Source organism: Culex pipiens, chromosome 1, assembly GCF_016801865.2.
Source record: "Culex pipiens pallens isolate TS chromosome 1, TS_CPP_V2, whole genome shotgun sequence".
NCBI classification, from domain to species: Eukaryota; Metazoa; Arthropoda; class Insecta; order Diptera; family Culicidae; genus Culex; species Culex pipiens.
In genome coordinates this window covers 22619763-22630120 of record NC_068937.1, presented here as the reverse complement: position 1 = coordinate 22630120, position 10358 = coordinate 22619763, and the positions used below count along the sequence as shown (strand labels likewise).

General features: G+C 36.6%; 1 protein-coding gene across 1 annotated transcript in view; it reads right to left on the bottom strand.

The window, feature by feature from the left end:
• LOC120420188 (troponin I) overlaps positions 1-3150 on the bottom strand; it is a 30368-nt gene extending 27218 nt beyond the window's left edge. The window contains exon 1 of the mRNA XM_039583171.2: positions 3004-3150. The gene's annotated coding sequence lies outside the window, so the exon portion shown is untranslated. The remainder of the gene's footprint in view (positions 1-3003) is intronic.
• Positions 3151-10358: the final 7208 nt, after the last annotated feature.

Below are 10358 nucleotides of genomic sequence, written 5' to 3'. Positions count from 1 at the left end.
TAAAGGAGGTATAAGACTATGGCAAACAAACAAGCAAAATCGCACTTTTTATGTTTGACTGTTTGCCAAACTCGCAAACTTGATTGGAAACCACGTGGACACTTTTTCGAAATCTTCGAATGTATGCCGGCTGACGTTTCTGCAAACAAACCAGGGGTGACATCTATATCTCACTACAGGTAGCTCGAGCGCAGCCATCACAAGCTGTCTATTACGGCACCAAATCAAGGCCAGAACGAAAGAGAGCTGTCATTAACGGCACCAGAACAAAAGAACAGCTGTTCATTCCGGAACCAAAACAAATCAACTGCGCACTGTAAAAAAAGTACAAAAACTGAATGCATAAAATGGAAAGAACCTGATTATTTTTTTGATGGAAAATATAAACACAATTTACGTTTAAAAGGTAGGGTATGTTTTTGACATGATTTTTCTGAATTTTTGTGCAAAATAACCTCATTTAAAGTTGTGGGGGGTAGGCGTGGCTGAATGGTTACGCTGTTCGCTTTGTAAGCGGAAGGTTCTGGGTTCGATTCCCATCTGCTCCTATCGAGAAATTATGGAAAGAAGGAATTCTGAACACTTGAATATGAACGAAAAATTCATCAGCTCGCGGCGGGGTTCGATCCCCCGTCCTTTGGGTCAGCAGACAAAAATGCTAACCACCAGACCATCGAGGCTTAGTTGTCTAGAAGGATTAAGAAAGCTATAAGAATCCAAGAAACTTGATTGGAATCTGTGTGAACCTAAGAACAGGAAAATGCAATATTGAATGCAAGTTGAATTCAAGGACACTGGTTGCATAATTGTTAGGCGAATATTGAACTTTCAACACGACCAGAATTCACCACAAAAAGCTTGGTGAACCGAATTGGAAAGCTTCCAAAAATGAATCCATGAACATACGAAGAATTAAGGACTATAAATAGATTTGACCGGCCGCATCACTTACCACGGTGAATCCTGGCTTCACACCCATCTTACTAACACCCTCAAACCTCACGTGATACTTTGTCGAAGACGCAGCCGATTTAGCGGTCTTCATCACTCAAGTATCGGACTAAAATTCCTATCCACTTCCCCGTGTCTTACCACTGGTCGTGGCCGGCGCTGTGATTGGCTAGCATGATAGGGACATTTGAAAGTTGCGAAGTGGTGATGATTGGTTCCTACTCTTCATCTGTGGTCCACGGAGCAATAGGGACGTGGCGTTACATCGTGCTGCCATCTGGTTTTTTTAAGTGCAAGATTGGAAAAGTGCTGAGTCATCGTCTAATAATAGACGGCGTCCTATCTCGTCCAGCAAAATGAAATCGATAAAGTAGTCGGTTTCGATGAGAAAAAGTGGAAAACGTGGTTTAAAAATAGCGACGCCATCCCCCTATTCTTGGAGGTCCTGGTCAATAACAGAGTAGCAACTACGGGTAGACACCAATGCTAATGCTAATGCGATGCAACGGCTTGGAGATACAGTAATTTTTAAGTTACGAAATACAAAAATATGTAAATAACTTACGCGCTTCTTAAATGTTATTTTCGAGTGCAGTTGGCTACATTTACAAAAAATGGCTTTTATAAACCTAGGATAATATGTCTACAAAGTTTCATTGAAATCAGAGAGGGTCGGGTACAAAAGTACCAAAGAAATTCCAGATTAGAGCTGGAATTGCTCATGATGTCTTTTAAATATTTCCGTCGATATTTTCCTTCATAGACTAAGCTGATTGTTAAGGAGGTATAAGACTGTGGCAAACATGTGAACTAATTAAAAAAAATGAAAAACTGCGACTATTTTCAAAAAAGTTACCTAAAAATGGCTTTAACTTGAAAACGGTGCAAATTTTCAAAATTTCACTAAAGTACTTTTTGATTGCAAATTCAATTTTACATCAAAAAATGAAGTTGAAAATTTTTTGCCACAAATATTTCGATTTTTTGAAAAAATCAATATTGATTAAAAAAATATAACTCGGTCAAAGAATTTTTGCATAACCTGGGATTTTCTGAAATGTTGGCATTTGATGTCTCCTAAAACATATCAAAAAATAAAAAAAATAATAATAATGTTTTTTTTTGCAAATCAAGTTTTAGTGACAAAAAGTTAAATTAAAAATTACAAAAAAAAATTTATCGTTCATCATTTTTTTTTTTCAGTGTAGTCCTTATCCATACAAACAACTTTGCCGAAGACACCAAATCGATCAAAAAATTCCTTCAAAAGATACAGATTTTTGAATTTTCATACATCATTTTTGTATGGGCATTTGCCAAATTTGTATGGAAAATTATATGGACAAACTAATGATGCAAAATGGCTTCTTTGGGCATACCGAAGGCACCAAAAAAGTTTCATCCGGATTAAAAAATACAAAAAATTAAAGATAAAAAAAATTACCGAATTCGTAGAGAGTTGCCCTTTTTCCGATATTTTGAGAATTATTTTGTTACTTTTTTCCTTCAGTTGAATTCTATTCGGCCTTTTTTGAATTAATAAGCTTTTAAATAGTAGTGAGAAAACAACGAAATAAATTGAATGTTTTAAAAAATTGTTGAGGTGTAGATTAGGCTAAAATGCAGCAGAAGTATCGGAATCGGTTATTGACTTATCCGAGATACAGATATTTAAGGTTGCATTTCCAACTTTTGAACTCTCTTGGAGCTACAAGTGTTCATCATGTTTCGATATTATTTTCAACACTTCCGCATCTCTCATTTGAGTGAAAAAATCATCATCATTTTTGCATGAATACCTCGGATGTTTTTTTACAACTCCGCCCGTGATTAAATTTCATCTTTTAATGGGCCGATTACAAATTCAGCAATCTTGTAACTCCGCGATCAGGGATAAATTGAAACTTTTTTTTTTAAATTGGCGAACAATATTTGATCAGTTCATTCTGCTTCACACTTCCTACACTCTGATATTATCCAATACACAGTAGTCATAACTTGCTCCCACCTGCACGCCTCTGAAACACTTTATGTATCACAAAAAAATCTTACTTTTCACCAATTGTACCGACTAGTCTGCCGAAAGGCCTAATCCGCTGACGGTTTATTAGGCAACGCAAGCCACCGGCAGAGAGGCCTTATTACACTCCAATGCTGCCCCCGAAAGCAGCGAAAAACTAACTCGAGAAATTGAAGAAAATCGAGATCGTTTCACAAAATATAAAGATTGTTTATTTAATGCCGCCACAGATACATGCTCAAAAACGGGGGTTGGCTGGTTGGACCATTCCTTCGCGTGTGGATTTGGCTAAAAATACGATTTCTCACCGTCAAAATCCGTCCGACCCCAAAAATAAACGGCCAACACAAATATTTTGTACCATCTCTCGCTAATAAATGGGGGGAAAAATTTCTCAAACTGAGAAGAGAAATATTTACTAAAGTCGAGAAAAATTAAAAACAGGCGATTGTTTGTGTCATTTTGAAAAAAGTGAAAAATTTTAGCAAATTTGACAAATTGGAAAGATATAAAAAAATAAGTAAAATAAATTGCCTCAAAAACAATCAAACAAGTAGGCGAATTCGAAAACGTTTTTCGGTCTCAGTCCAAGTCGAAATCGCAGTCATCCGCCCACGCTCGATTTGCTCCGAAAATTTATGATCCACAGTGCGTCTCCATGTTCTTTTTTTCCCTTTTCTCCGCGATTTCCAACTGGTTGGACTAAATTTTCCCGAGCAAATGTCGGGAAAACTGTTGAAGCGGAGTCGCGCGCGCATTGCTAAATAGTCAATTGACTTTTTGCCTGCGCACAGACACAAATACCATGAAGGTTGTTGTTTTTTTTTCTGCTGGTTTGGTACCAATACAAATTCAAATTTGATCTAAAATTAAGATTTTCGATTTTTTTTTCCTGCCGCATTCGTGTACATTGTAAATTGCTGCGTGAAATTTGTGGTTTTTAATAAATCAAGTTTTGCAATGTTGAGTCAGCGAAGGGGTACAATTAAATGGGATGTGTTTCCCCTGAAGCAAGCAAAAAGGTGATGGAATGTCAACTAACGTTTCTGGCAGACATCATCACCGGGCGAAGATGACAGGGATTTGGTAGAACGCCAGGCGTCTCCATCAAGTGCATAGGACAAATGAGAACACGCTCATCCGAAATTAACAATTTTATATTATTGTTTTTTTCAATTAGGCCATAGCAAATTTTATTCCAAGTTTATGTTCCCAAGAAATTTTAAATCAGGTTTTTTCTTTATTTTTTTGCTTTCTCCTCTTCCTTGATCTCGACCAAAGCCGAGGGACAGAAACTTTAAATATAATTTGCATAAAATAGTTGGAGGGATCATTATAATGCATTATTTTATTTAATTGATTATACAACAACACTATATTTTACACTCAACACATCCTACAAAACACATATCAAACTGTCTACTGGAGCGTTTGGTACGGTATGTCCACGCATCCTTCCTCCCCTGTTGATTCTGTGAAATGTGGTCCGTTCAAAGAATCCTCTCTGCGGTAAACACAACGTAGTAGGGCTGGCCGTTTTAATTTTTGCAATGCATTTTAGAATGTTCTCGGATGTACTGCAATTTTTAATAATGACAAGAAATGTGCTTGGGGCTTTATCTAATCACAAGACTTTCCAGCATGCTTTTATCGGACTGGCTGCGTTTGTGTTATAGATTAGATCCAGAAAAAATGTGTACCGATTACAGACGGTAACTCATTTAAATTATTCTTAAAAGGATTTTTTTAAACAAAATTTTCTCAACCTTTGAAAGTTTTTAACCAAACAATTTTTTTTTTTAAATTCTGGTTAGTAAAAAGTGTAAGCTTCCAAAATTTTTAGCATAGCGCCTTTATTATATATTTTTTTAATTTCAATATGGATTTTTTTTAATAGACCGGATTAGGTTTTTAGAACAAATGACGGCTTTTATATAAATGAGTGCTCAAATTTTCACAATGGATTAATATATGAATTACAGCAATTACGGAGAAAAATATTCAAAAATTCTAATCTAATCTAATCTAATCTAATCTAACCCTAGCGCAGCCAGTCTTTCGAGGGCATCCTGGAAAATGCCTTAGGTTGATTAACGCCTAGCATCCTCTTGTCATTATTAACAATTGCAGTGCCCCAATGCAACAAATTGCTTTGAAACATCACAAATGTTAAAGCGGCCAGGCCAACTGCGTAAAGTTTACCGCAAAGATGATTCGTTGAATTGGATTGAGTTTGAGCACGAATGTTCAAACATCAATACAGTTCTGAATCGACAGGGGAGGAAGAAACGTGGGGATCCCCCGCTCACGTTCCTGTTTGTTTAGGCAATTTATCGTTGGGAGCACCATGCTAAGAAGTTTTGGTGCTCCGGGACCCTCGGGGATGGGACATTGTATTTCCACAAATGCCCTGGACACTATTTGCCGTGGTTATAGCGCCACAACTCGCTCTGGAGAAAAATATTCAAAAATTCGCGTTTTTTTTAATACTTTTTTTAATAGGTGAAAAACATAAAAAAATAGGCACTTGAAAAAATACGGTATCTTATGATTTTTTTTAATTTTACATTTAAAACTCTAATGTCCTGAAAATCATAAAAAAATTGCATTTGACAAAAGAATTGCGAATTATTAAAAAAATTGTATTTTCCGGGATAAAAGGTATTTTGAGAAAAAAAAATTGTATTTTCAAAAAAAAACTACAATGTTGTGAGCATCAACATTTTGCGTCTTAAATTTTTTTTAAATTTGAAAATTTGAATATTTTTTGAAAAATATGGTAAAGCGGTAAAAAAATAAAAAAAATATAAAAATTTAAATAACGAGCCATGGTTTCAACATTTTAATAAAAACAAAGTGTTTTAAAAAGCATTTTACACCTGTCCAATTGTTTTGCCATAATTTTTTTCCAAAATATCTAATTATTGACCAAAATTTTATATTTGCGAAAAATATTTTTTTTTTGCGGTGCTGTACATTGGAATTTTATAAAAATTCAAAACATTTTTAAACAAGTCCAAACATGCTGAATATGATTATCAATGCAGAAAAATGCATTTTTGATTTTTTTTGATTGATTAGACTTCACAGCAAAATATTTCTGTGTAAAATCGCATGCAAAAGCATGCACATCACCTTTGTGAGAAAAAGCATGTAATATTGTATGAGAAAACGTGTACACAAAAAGCATGTACGAAGAAAAAATTAGGTCTGCTCACCCCAAAAATAACATCAATCCGGTGAGAGTCATATTCAGATTCCCAAGTCCGCGCCCCAACCCACTGGGCTATCTCGCCGCTATGAAAATTGTCGGATCAATGCCTTTTGCATGCGATTTTACCATCGGATTGTTTGCTGTGTTCTATTTTCATGGAAATTTTTTATTAACCCCTGATTTTTCAGACCAATTTTGAAAGGGGGGGGGGGGCGATATAAACTTTGAAAAATATTTGCAGCGGCCTAATTTGTCCTAATCAAAATGCATATAAAATTTTTCATAAAAACATTTTATTTTGCTTTTTGAGTGTTTTTGAAACCGCCTTGGGTCAAATTTTATTTATATTTCCCCCCCCCCCCCTTCAAAGTTGGCTCAAAAAATCAGGGGGCGAAAAAAAATATTTTCTCAAAAATGCTTCAAAATTTTAATGGAAATGAAGTGCAATCAGCTGAAACCCGACCGGAGCTGAGGGACAAAAACTTTGAAAACTATTTGCATCGGTCTTATTGGACCTTTAAAAAAAAAACTCCTTACATGTTCTTTTCAATTGCGAATGTGCGTTTTTTTTTCTAAAAAAAAAATCTAAAAATCTCCGTGAAAATTGGTTGTTCTAAAACAAATCAATCATAAACTATACGGTTTTTGGAAATAAGATTTTTAGTGAAAAAAGATGATTTTTTTTTCTAAATTAATCAATTTTACTGATATTCCACAGACTTTTTTCAAACTAGTATTTTCAAGTTTATTCCTGTGTTTAATAATTTCCTTATAATCCAAAGTTTTCAATGATAATAATAGTTTTTTTTATAAAATCACTTTTTTTTTAATTTAAATTTAAATTTTTCAACGTGCTATGGAGTATTGAAAAAAAATAAAATTTTGTTGTAGGAACTGTCCTAACTTTTAGATAAGGTTTTCAAAAAATTCCAACATGAGTTATGGAAAAATTCAGATCAATGTTCCTTCAATACTCTAAATTGTACTCATAAATAAATTATTATATCATGATGATGATCATTCACAATTAAAACGGAATTGAATTTAGTAAATAATCTTTTTTTTTTAAATTTTAATCAAAAAGTTTATTTTTTGATTTTCTCAAAATTTTATTTGTCTTGTTTGTCAAAAGCCCCTTGATAATATGCAATTATATATGCTAATTTTGGATAATTTATTACGGTTTTATCCCTTATCCCCGAATCCCACTTTCCCGAATCCCATATCCCCGAAAATCATTTCCCCGAAAATTCCACATCCCCGAAAATCATTTCCCCGAAAGTGCCACTTCCCCGAAAATCATTTTCCCGAAAATTCCACATCCCCGAAAATCATTTTCCCGAAAATTCCACATCCCCGAAAATCATTTTCCCGAAAATTCCATATCCCCGAATGTCGTTTACCTGAATGGCAATTTTACCGAACTGTCGTTTTCCCGAATTTACATATACCCGAATGGCTACTTCACCAAAAAATCAATTTTCCCGAATGATAACCTAGATATAAACTTGATTGTTATTTAGGGGATTTTTTTTAAAGTAAGACGTTAAGATATGTTTTTTAAGATTAAAAAAAAAAACAAATAACCGTAGAAGGCCATCCATAAACCACGCGGACGCTTCAAGAGTGCGGGGTATTGAGATCATCCACGTTCCATAAAAAAAAGGTTTTTTTTGTAGCGGCAATTTTCAGTAAAGGACAATGTTCCAAAATGGTATCTACGTGGTAAGGATTGAACAGCAACGATAGCTATATGCGACGAAACGATGCGCAGGATTTAGTTTGTTCTAGATTTTGTTTAACTGAACTGATTTGTCTTAATCAATTTTGGCTGGATGAAGGCTTTGAATAATTTTTTTTTTATTTTTTTACGTCCAATTCGAGTTTTGCGGCCAACCTTTTTAATCAAATATAAATAGTTAATTATTGAATTACGAAATGCATTTTTTGAATATTTCATCACCGCCATTTTAGATTTAAAATTACTAAATCACTTTAAAGTAGTTTAGGGGCTATACTTAATCTCGACAGCTGGTTTTGATTGCCAAGGTCCCGAGTAACAATTACAAATTTTTGCGGTAGTCGGGCCTGAACGTGTGTCAAACACGTTCTGACCTGAAATCCCTTTGGCCAGTTGTCGCACTTACATCAATTTGAATATTCAAAATTCAAGTGAAGCTCGGATTTTTTCAAGTGAACGTCAACGGTGCACTGTTGGCCATCCACGGAATACCGTGTGGTTCGGTTCTAAGCCCAACGCTGTACAACATCTTCGCTGCTGATGTTCTGATGATTGACGGAGTGTCGTATGCGTTCTTTGCTGACGATACTGGCTTCTTTGCAACAGACAACGATCCGAAAATCGTCACAATCAAACTTCAAGCTGCTCAGAACCGTCTGGAGGAGTTTCAGCAAAAGTGGAGGATCAAAATCAACCCTTCCAAGACGCAAGCCATCTTCTTTACGTGCCGAAGAGTGCCCAAATACCTTCCGAGTTCCAAGGTCAAAGTCTGCGGCTTGGAGGTGGACTGGTCCAAAGAGGCCAAGTATATAGGCTTTGTCCTAGACACCGGGCTTCGCTACGACAAGCACATCGACCAGACGCTCAAAAAGTGCAAAAACCTAACGAAGGCTCTCTACTCGCTGGTGAACCGACGCTCCCGATTACAACACCACAACAAGCTGTTGCTGTACAAGTGCGTTTTCCGTGCAGTCTTGACGTACGGATCCCCAACGTGGAAAACCTGCGCAGCTACCCACCGCAAAAAGCTACAAAGGATGCAGAACAAATAGCTGAAGATGATCTACAACCTCGATCCGTGGCACCCACCGATGATCTCCACCAGCTTGCCGAACTGGAGACGATCGATCAGTTTATCGATCGCTTGTTCCAGAAGTTCCGGACCAGCTGCCAGATGTCGGACAACCCACTGATTGAAGCTATCCTTCCCCTTCAATGAAGCGGAACTCAACCCCACCACTCGTCTGTGATATTAGTTTTAAGAAACCCCAAGTTTCGATCTCACTAGGTTTTTTTTGGCCAAATTTTCCCTAGTTTTTGTTTAATTGCATTTGAAGAACCTTCTGTTACCAAACGGTTATTGAAAAGGAAATAGTTGCAAGGAACACCAAATCTCTATGAACCAGCCATTCACACAAGTTGTTAAATTGTTATTTCGGTAAATAAAATGAATTAGAAAAAAAAGTGAAGCTCGGAATTTTTTGAACGCAATTGTGGACATGATACTTTATTGATCGCTACTTCCCCGAACCCGGTCAGGCGGGTATGGCCGTTGACCAGAACCGCGCGCGCGGTTCTGGGCAACGGCCATACCCGCCTGACCGGGTTCGGAGATGTGGTGTTCGGGGAAATGGCCGTTCGGGGATATGGTCATTCGGGAAAATGATTTTTAGGGATGTGGAAAATTAGGGGAAGTGGCCATTCGGGAAAATGGTTTTTAGGGGAAGTCGCCATTCGGGGATGTGGCCGTTCGGGGAAATGTATTGTTCGGGGAAATGATTTTCGGGTAAATGACATTTCGGGAAAGTGTCTTTTCGGAGATGTGGCATTCGGGGAAATGTCTCTTCGGGAATGTGGGTTTCGGGGAAATGTCATAGATTCTTTATTACTACGTTTTCTTTAGTTTTTTGTATCATTCGACGTATTTCAGGAAAAACGTATCTTTAGAAATTAAATCTGAAGCATATAATTTTAATCAAAGCTTAACATAGCCAAACCATAGCTATTAAGCAGAACTATCGAAAAACAGGAAGTCGAATTCGACTCAAAAAATTCTTTGACGTCATCATTTTCCCGTGAGCAACTGCAGAGTCACCTGCAAAGAAGAAGAAAAGCATTGAAATACTCACATACACACACCTTCACACGTTCTGAATCTCATCTGGGTTCGAAACCTTAACATACTTTTCACCCGAACTGCGACGAAATCTGGCACCCAAAACGCCAGCGATTTTCACGGACTCGAACTCTCGTCAAGATCTTCGAAGTTTTCAAGATTGACAGCCCGTCTCAAACGTGTATGTTTGTCAACGGTTGTGTGTCGCAACCTAATTTGTTTATGTTGGATTTTTTTTTTGAGTTTGCAAAAAAAGAGAATAAAACATTTTAATAGGCCACCACCACCACAATACCAACGTATACGACATCCGCAA